The following is a 10,034-nucleotide window of genomic DNA, read 5'->3' as shown; positions in this document are numbered from 1 at the left end:
CTTCGCCAAGTCTATTCATCTATTCATGTCTTGTCTAACTCCACAGCTGGACCCATGGACCAGTGGATACACTGGACCACTGGGACAGTCTTGATTTCATAGTCAGGAAGGCATCTTGTGTATATTTATGCACAATCAAAATTTTTTCCTCATTGGTGACGGGACTATTTGGGAATCTGGTTTTATGATCTAATCATTAGGTGATCTCTGCCAGAATATAATGGGGATCAGTTAGGTGAGAGATGATAAAAAATCTGGTTTGTTAGCCTTTGTTTGTTTGACTATATGTAAACACAACTCAGTCAAGAAAACACTTTATGCTCACTGAAAGTAGAACATCACTTGAGATCTGCTTTAGTGAGTGTTTATGGTTCTGCATTTAATGTTAATCTATGATTGAGGTTGTAGAACTAAAGCTGCAAGCTCTTAGCAAGTCTGTTTATCTGTAATTGAGAAAAATATTTACCTCTCATTGTGTTTGATGTTTTCCTATCCTAGGATATATAAATTAATTAAATTATAAAGTCTCTCAAATCCGGGACTTCCCTGGTGGTCCAGTGGCAAAGAATCTGCCTTCCAATGCAGGGGACGCGGGTTTGGTCCCCGTTCTGGGAACTAAGATCCCACGTGCTACGGGGCAACTAAGCCCACGTGCCACAACTAAGGCGCTCATAGGCCTCAACGACAGAGCCCGCGTGCTGCAAACTACAGACCCCTCGCACTCTGGAGCCTGTGTGCCACAATTAGAGAGGGAAAACCCACACCCCACAACTAGAGAGAAGCCCCTGTGCTGCAATGAAGAGCCCACGCACCACAACAAAAGATCCCGCATGCCTCAATGAAGATCCCACGTGCTGCAGCTAAGACCTGACGCAGCCAAAATAAATAAATAAATAAATAAATAAATAAATAAAATAAAATGGTTTCTCAAATCCAAATAGCTCCATTCTAACTGATTCATAAAGAAAAATAAGCACTTATATAACTCTAATATTCCCAAATTTCTCAGGAAATAAAGAAATCAAACATAAGCTCAGGATCAGAAGCAGGTCTGTATGAAACATAAGTTCATGTAATAAAGTTTAATCTTTTACAAACTAGGCTGGCTTAATAACTTTTGGTGTGAAGACAGCAATGATTGTTCCCTGGTTTTATCAATATGCTCTTATTAGTTTACTATTGCTGCATAACAATAATTGCACAAACTTCTCAGCTTAAAGCAATACACATTTATTAACTCAGAGTTTCTGTTGATCAATCAAAGCTACTTTTATTAGGCCTACTGCAGTTAAGGGAGAACACTACCTTGAGAGATTCTAGTAATGTCTCAAATGGGAAGATTGGGGAAGGGCTTGGGGATCTGGGCTTAAGTGGCTGAAGGTAGGTTTGTCAAGATAAGAAAACTAATTGTGATGGGGGACAGTCCTTGACATAATAGTTGAGGATTGAGGGACAAAGAAAAGTCAGCTTCTTGACATGAGTCTTCATAAGTAAATTTTTTAATAAGCTACCTATTTGGTCAAGTGAAAAATCTATCATCCTGACGGAGATAGAGCTGTTTGGCCAGAAGGACAAACTATATGGATAAGAAGCAAATAGTGAAATTGTTGATTGGCCACAGCTTTATATTCCTGGGCAAGAATTTCCTGGAACAAATATTAAGTCAAATTCATACAGGGGATCTCAGTTCTCAGTCCCAATAATTAAGCTATGTGAATACAAATGGTCTAAATAAATTCTTAAATTATAATTCTGATAAATGATTTTCTAAGTTGTTATATGTCAACTTAACCAAGATCCTTATTTAACTTTAAAACCTTGGACTACTCTTTTTTTTAAATTAATTTTTATTGGAGTATAGTTGCTTTACAATGTTGTGTTAGTTTCTGCTGTACAGCAAAGTGAATCAGCTATACATATACATATATCCCCTCTTTTTTAGATTTCTTTCCCATAAGGGTCACCACAGAGCATTGAGTAGAGTTCCCTATGCTATACAGTAGTTTCTCATTAGTTATCTATTTTATACATAGTAGTGTATGTATGTCAATCCCAATCTCCCAATTATTACCACCACCCCCTTCCCCCTTGGTATCCATACATTTGTTCTCTATGTCTGTGTCTCTATTTCTGCTTTGTAAATAAGTTCATCTGTATGATTTTTCTAGATTCCACATATAAGCAATATTATATTTTTCTCTTTTATTAAATTAATATTTATTGGAGTATAGTTGCTTCACAATGTTGTGTTAGCTTCTACTGCACAGCAAAATGAATCAGCCATACATATACATATATCCCCTCCCTTTTGATTTCCCTCCCATTTAGGTCACCACAGTGCATTAAGTAGAGTTCCCTGTGCTATACAGTATGTTCCCATCAGTTGTCTATTTTATACATAGTATCAATAGTGTATATGTGTCAATCCCAATCTGCCAATTCCTCACATTCCACCTCTTTCCCACTTGGTATCCATATATTTGTTCTCTACATCTGTGTCTCTATTTCTGCTTTGCAAATAAGGTCATCTATACCATTTTTCTAGATTCCACGTGTATGCGTTAATGTATGGTATTTGTTTTTCTCTTTCTGACTTACTTCACTGTGTATGACAGTCTCTAGGTCCATCCACATCTCTACAAATGACCCAATTTCATTCCTTTTATGGCTGAGTAATATTCCACTGTATATATATATATATATACCACATCTTTATCCATTCCTCTGCTGATGGACATTTAGGCTGCTGCCATTGTAAATAGTGCTGCTATGAACATTGGGCTGCATGTGTCTTTTTCAATTACGGTTTTCTCAGGGTATATGCCCAGAAATGGGATTGCTGGGTCATATGGTATTCTATTTTTAGTTTTTTAAAGAACCTCCATACTGTTTTCCATAGTGGCTGTATCAATTTACATTCCCACCAACAGCGTATGAGGGTTCCCTTTACTCCACACACTCTCCAGCACTTTTTTTTTTTTTTTTTTTTTTTTTTTGCGGTACATGGGCCTCTCACTGTTGTGGCCTCTCCTACTGTGGAGCACAGCCTCCAGACGTGCAGGCTCAGCGGCCATGGCTCACGGGCCCAGCCACTCCGCGGCATGTGGGATCTTCCCAGATCAGGGCACGAACCCATGTCCCCTGCATCGGCAGGCAGACTCTCAACCACTGTGCCATCCGGGAAGCCCTCCAGCATTTATTGTTTGTAGATTTTTTGATAATAGTCATTCTGACTGGTGTGAGGTTATACCTCACTGTAGTTTTGATTTGCATTTCTCTAATAATTAGCAATGTTGAGTATCTTTTCATGTGTTTGTTGGCCATCTGTATATCTTCTTTGGAGAAATGTCTATTTAGTTCTTCGACCCATATTTTGATTGGGTTGTTTGTTTTTTTGATATTGAGCTGCATGAGCTGTTTGTATATTTTGGAGATTAATCCCTTGTCAGTTGCTTCATTTGCAAATATTTTCTCCCATTCTGAGGGTTGTCTCCTCATCTTGTTTATGGTTTCCTTTGCTGTGCAAAAGCTTTTAAGTTTCATTAGGTCCCATTTGTTGATTTTGTTTTTATTTCCATTTCTCTAGGAGGTGGGTCAAAAAGGACCTTGCTCCAATTTATGTCATAGAGTGTTCTGCCTATGTTTTCCTCTAAGAGTTTAATAGTGTCTGGCCTTACATTTAGGTCTTAATGCATTTTGAGTTTATTTTTGTATACAGTGTTAGGAAGTGTTCTAATTTCATTCTTTTATATGTAGCTGTCCAGTTTTCCCAGCACCACTTATTGAAGAGGCTGTCTTTTCTCCATTGTATATTTTTGCCTCCTTTATCAAAGATAAGGTGACCATATATGCGTGGGTTTATCTCTGGGCTTTCTATCCTGTTCCATTGATCTATATTTCTGTTTTTCTGCCAGTACCATACTGTCTTGATGACTGTAGCTTTGTAGTATAGTCTGAGGTCAGGGAGCCTGATTCCTCCAGCTCTATTTTTCTTTTTCAAGATTGCTTTGGGTAATCAGGGTCTTTTGTGTTTCCATACAAATTGTAAAATGTTTTGTTCTAATTCTGTGAAAAATGCCATTGGTAATTTGATAGGGATTGCACTGGATCTGTAGATTGCTTTGGGGAGTGTAGTTATTTTCTCAACGTTGATTCTTCCAATCCAAGAACATGGTATATCTCTCCATCTGTTTGTGTCATCTTTGATTTCTTTCACCAGGATCTGATAGTTCTGAGTACAGGTCTTTTGCCTCCTTAGGTAGGTTTATTCCTAGGTATTTTATTCTTTTTGTTGCAATGGTAAATGGGATTGTTTCTTTAATTTCTCTTTCTGATTTTTCATTGTTAGTGTATAGGAATGGAAGAGATTTGTGTGTATGAATTTTGTATCTGGCAACTTTACCAAACTCATTGGTTAGCTCTAGTAGTAAAACCTTGGACTATTCTTAAATCTAGTTATTTAATGCAGAACCTTGGACACCTAGATGATTTCTAAGTGAAATATAAATCTGAAATGTGGTCACCCAACATATTTTATATATATGTGTGTGTGTGCGTGTGGGTGTTTCTTATCGTGGATATATTTATTGGTCATGATAATGATTGTATTCATTTTGCTAACTTAAAAAGGTGAAAAATGGATGCATGTGACCATAGAGGGTTTTATGTGTGTATTTATGAGTTTTGTTGATTTACTGTGTATGACAGATTCTTCTACACTCCTTTCTAGTTTTCTCTATGAAATAGAAGTTAATTAATTTGACTGAAAGTTATTAATCATACCGGTAATGAAAGACTGCTAAAGCAATAGTAGCAGAAAAGTACAATGGTGAATGCAAGATAGTGGAATGTATTTTTGTTTTCAAGGAAAGGAGAGTAGTCTTTTCTTAAAGATTCTGGTTCTTCCTGAATGTGAAAAAGGATTGTGTAAGACAAATCTTGAATAAATATAGAAAATTATAGATTGGCAGGAAAATTTGTATTTGCCTCAAAGTATAAATAATAAGCCTGAAAAGAAGCAATGAGATGGATTCAAATTTTGACAAAGTTCACTCCATTTTGATAGGTTTATTTATAAGATAATTTAAAAAGTAGGGCAGGGAGCTCATGAACCCTTTACTGCTAAATGTGATATTAATGCAAATCTAGAATTTGGTTTTCTATATGTTAAAATGATAGTTTATCTTGAACTCTTTTGTCTTCTGTTAACAAGGGGTAGTAAATAGTTATTCTTTTACATTCTGTGTGACCTGTCTGCATGTTGGAAATTCCATATCCTAACAAAACTGTTTTCTGTGTTTTGTGACAACTTTGTCGAGCACTTTATTACTAAGCAACAAAAACATAAAGTTCCTCATTTCTGAAAAAGCTAAAATTCCTTTGAATTTTGTTACCTTCTTCTTCTTTAGAATACTGTATTGTCACTTTGATTAACAGGTAGCCAATTTACTGTTTCTCAGGCACACCTGATCCTGTCTTAATAAATGATCTAAAGCACTCTAACTCTCTTGATTTTGCTTTTCCACCATCATATCTTACATTCAGAAAAATAAAATTTTCAGGATTTTCTTTACACATAAAACTTCTTTGAAATTCCCCTAAGGCCCCTGGAAATTCATGAAAATTTGTTCTTTGGCCTTATAAAAGAGGTGATGCCCCAAATAACTGTTTTCTTGACATGTGTCATATTTCTAGATTAGCTCAACTCTAGTGTAAGCACTGATCAAAAGAGTGGTCAAATTAAAGGGTAAATTTTATAGATAAAATATTATTTACATATACGTTTTGGAGATTGTACACATTATAAAATGAATTGGAAGGCCCTGGAGATTTGTCAGTGCTCTCATTGTCCATAATATGTTCTTACTCCCAGGAAAAACACTGATCAAATTCTTACAAAAAATTATGTACTGCATTCAATAGAGAACTTTACTGTCTTCTGCTTTGACATTGTTAGTTACCACAATATATTAATCATTTAGTGCTTGTCAAAAGGCTCACAGGTTAAAATTTTAATCTTCTACAAAGGAAAATCTCAGAATTTCATGGAAAGGACCATACCATGTACTCTTAATTGTTGATAGTTCAGTGAATAGGCTCATGAATAACAACTTTGCAGCATAAAGATAACATTGCTTGCACAATTGTCAGATATATTTGGGAATGACTTGGGATTTTCAGGACTCTTCTTAGTTCAGAAGGAGATGACTTCGTGAAAGAAGGCTGATGACCCAAGATTCAGTAGAACAAGAAATAAATACATAAAACTGAATGGGGACTTCCCTGGTGGTGCAGTGGTTAAGAATCTGCCTGCCAATGCAGGGGACACCGGTTCGAGCCCTGGTCCGGGAAGATCCCACATGCAGCTAAGCCCGTGCGCCACTACTACTGAGTCTGCACTCCAGAGCCTGCAAGCCACAACTACTGAAGCCTGCGTGCCTAGAGCCCATGCTCTGCAACAAGAGAAGCCACCACAATGAGAAGCCCATTGCACACCGCAACGAAGAGTAGCCCCCACTCGCCACGACTAGAAAAAGCCCGTGCACAGCCAAAAGTAAATAAATAAATAAATAAATAAATGAATAAATTGATAAGGAAAATTTAATTATAGTTATTTGGTTTGGAATACTGATGGCATTTATTTGTGAACTGTGTATTTTCTGATGCTTGATTAAGAAGTCCTCTACTTGGTAATTTATCTCTAACTCTCAACATCAAATGTAACTCTCAACAACAAATGAAACATTTTAAAAAATGGCTCCCTGGTGGCACAGTGGTTGAGAGTCCACCTGCCAATGCAGGGGACACGGGTTTGTGCCCCGGTCCGGGAAAATCCCACATGCTGTGGAGCGGCTAGGCCCGTGAGCCATGGCCACTGGGCCTGCGTGTCCGGAGCCTGTGCTCCGCAACGGGAGAGGCCACAACAGTGAGAGGCCCGCGTACCGCTAAAAAAAAAAAAAAAAAAGGCTCCTAACTCTCAGTGTCTCCTTCAGAATTTAGAACCAAATATCTTTAAGGAGTCTCCAAAGTTACTTGCATAGGGTTAAAAAGAAGCTGTCTTCCTTTCACCAGGTATCCAATTCTTACTTAAAAAATTGTGTGTTGCACCCCAACAGAGAAGATTTTGACATCGTCATAAAAGGTTACACCTGGGAGTCATATTTGAAAATAAATGACATTTAATCAGATAAGGAAATACCATCATTAACAAGCAAGTGTTGTATTTTATATGTGAAAACAATGCCTACAAATCCCACCTAAAAAAACTAGCCTGGTACCTGTTTTATGGTTAAAGCCTCACAGGTCAAAAGCAACATCACTTACTGGCTGGCCAGGAACCTCAGCATGTTGGGGACTTGAAGTGAAAAGGAGTTCACCAGAATCTATAAGAAATGAGATGAAATCCTGGTGCATAGATTTTCTTGGGCTTGGTTTCCTAATCTTGGGATAGAAAAAAATAATAGATCCTTTTAAATTATTGAATCTTATACTTCTTAATGACAATACTCAGCAGAATTTAATTCTTTGGGCTCTACAGTTGCTCAGTACTGAATGCTCAAGGAGGCATATCCGGACTGTTAATAACTTTTGCTGAACTGTGTAAACAATCACTCCAAAGCATAATGAAACCAGCCTTTTGTGTGTGTGATCAAAAATAAACCTCTAGAGGGGCTTCCCTGGTGGCGCAGTGGTTAAGAATCCACCTGCCAATGCAGGAGACACGGGTTCGAGCCCTGGTCCAGGGAGATCCCACATGCTGTGGAGCAACTAAGCCCGTGTGCCACAACTACTGAGCCTGCGCTCTAGAGCCTTCATGCCACAACTACTGAAGCCCGTGCACCTAGAGCCCGTGCTCTGCAACAAGAGAAGCCCACGCACCGCAACGAAGACCCAACACAGCCAAAATTTTTTGAAATTTAAACAAACAAACAAATAAATAAATCTCTAGAGATTATTTACCATCAAAAGAATGGGCTGTTAAGCAAAATTATTTAAAACTTGTAAATAAGGCAAAAGGTGGATGACAGGACATTTCAATATCATACGAGAGTATTGTTTAACAGACTAAACCAAGGATTATTTAATTATCTAAAGGAATGTATCTATGTTTGACTTGGCTATTTTCTATTAATTAAACACCCAGTCTCCATGACACACATGTTAACCAGTAGAGAGCAAATTTAAGAAAACTTCTGGTGAATTTACCAGTGACAGTGAACTCCGAAGGAAAAAAGAATCTTTTATTAAGCATCACCTAAGTGTAAAAAACTATACATTACTCATTTTGTCATAAAAACAACCTTGAGTGATAGGTCTTATTATCCTCATTTTACAAGTAAGAAAGCTGGGGCTTCCCTGGTGGCGCAGTGGTTGAGAGTCTGCCTGCCAACGCAGGGGACACAGGTTCGTGCCCCGGCCCGGGAAGATCCCACATGCCACAGAGCGGCTGGGCCCGTGAGCCATGGCCGCTGAGCCTGCGTGTCTGGAGCCTGTGCTCCGCGACGGGAGAGGCCACAACAGTGAGAGGCCCGCGTAACGCAAAAAAAAAAAAAAAAAAAGAAAGCTGAAGTTCAACAGGTGAAATGATTTGCCACGTTATTTAGCTAGTAAATGGTGGATCCAGGTGTCAAACCCCGAATGTTCTTTCAAAGCCTACGCTTTTTTTTTTTTACTACATTATTCTACCCCCGCAGTAAAAACTTTTTATTAATGACCACAAAGCTATACCTGCCACTTCTGCAAACCGAAAATGATATCTAAATGTCACCCCCGAAAAATATGCTAGTTAGAAAGGCAGAATTTCATGATGGGAAATATAAGTGTATGTTCTGTGCGCATAGAGTAAAAGATCTGTGAGTCATCTCCTGCAACCCACTAAGTGTTCAGTTGAAGATTGCTCTTTATCATCTAGCTAGATGGCAATTAGAAGCCTGTGAGACAAAGTATCCCTCAGGAAAAACTGGCTAAAGAATAAATCATTTAAAGTGCTTTACAGACATTACCTAATACATTTTCACACACCCCTGTGAGCTACACAGTGTTATACAAAAAGCAATCCTAATTTGTTTACGATCGTTCAAAGGTGACAGAGTATAAAGTGGAAGGCCAAGATGCTGCTAACAACATTAGACTTACCTGAGGCCTTGGGCAGTTTTGGCCATTTCAGCTGAAACACCACTAAGTCAATTAACCTCTATTGTTTTCCTTAACCTGTTTAATGAAAATGTCAGTACCATTTGGGCCAGAGGGCTGCTGAAACCAGACAGGTCATTTAGAATTTTTTTCTCCCCTTCAAGTTGCCCCACTCTGATCTGATCAATGGTTAACATCCTTCACCTTAGAAATAATGGGAGATATTCATATTTGCCTTCCCTAAGGGATTTTTTAAAAGCTGTGAACTGTGAATTTCCAGCTAATTTTTTTTTTTTTTTTTTCTTCTTTTTGCGGTATGCGGGCCTCTCACTGCTGTGGCCTCCCCCGTTGCGGAGCACAGGCTCCGGATGCGCAGGCCCAGCGGCCATGGCTCACGGGCCCAGCCGCTCCGCGGCATATGGGATCCTCCCAGACCGGGGCACGAACCCGTATCCCCTGCATCGGCAGGCGGACTCTCAACCACTGCGCCACCAGGGAGGCCCTCCAGCTAATTTAAAACAACTATTCTACAGAAAGGAGAATGTGTTTCAGCCGTTGAGGAAGACCCAGGGCAAAATAATTGCTACTCTATTATCCCTTTCCCCCCTTGATTTGTTAACTGTTGACAGGAAATGTTGATTTCACCTGAAAAAAAAAACTGTGTAATTTGGGAATTAAAGTGGAAGATGAATTTTTCTGTCCTGGAGAAAGGGTACTGAGGGTGGCAGGGTGGGGCAGAATTTCTCATGTGAAAATTAAATATGTGTTAGATTGTCTGGGCTTTAATTTTTAAACATATTTTGATGTAAACAAGAAGAAACTGAAGAACTGTTAGGATAATCTTTCCCAAGCTTACCCCCACTCCAGTCTTTCCCATGTCAGTAAGTGGTCCCTGAAGCCAC

Source organism: Mesoplodon mirus (assembly GCF_964341445.2).
Source record: "Mesoplodon mirus genome assembly, chromosome: 9".
NCBI lineage: Eukaryota > Metazoa > Chordata > Mammalia > Artiodactyla > Ziphiidae > Mesoplodon > Mesoplodon mirus.
The sequence above is the reverse complement of the archived record's forward strand: the minus strand, read 5'-3'. Positions refer to the sequence as shown.